Source organism: Buceros rhinoceros, unplaced genomic scaffold, assembly GCF_000710305.1.
Source record: "Buceros rhinoceros silvestris isolate BGI_N320 unplaced genomic scaffold, ASM71030v1 scaffold24949, whole genome shotgun sequence".
Lineage (NCBI taxonomy): Eukaryota > Metazoa > Chordata > Aves > Bucerotiformes > Bucerotidae > Buceros > Buceros rhinoceros.
The window spans coordinates 9,093-9,444 of record NW_010433641.1 but is presented as its reverse complement, the minus strand read 5'-3'; positions in this window follow the sequence as shown (position 1 = coordinate 9,444).

Here is a 352-nt window from a genome sequence, read left to right as displayed (position 1 = left end):
CCTACCTCTTCCGCCAGGGGCCCCCTTTTGGAGGGCCCCAGCCAGGTCCGGGTTTCCCTGGGGACAGCGTGGAAAAGGAATTAACCCCATGATTATCAGAGCCAGGAAGGGCCGATGGGCTCTGCCATCACTGGCGAGTGCAGGAGAGCCACTGATGGCCAAGGCTGGGTGGCCAGCGCAGGCTGCATCCTGTCCCCTTGCCCCTGGCCTCCTGGGGACAGGGGTGACAAGGTCTCAAATCACCACTTTCCGCTGAGCACGTTCAAGAGCCTGGGGCCAGGTTTCCGCTGGGAGCACCGAGGGGTTTCTGGCTGCCCACGGCCCTGAGGCGATGGAGCCAAGATTAATTTGA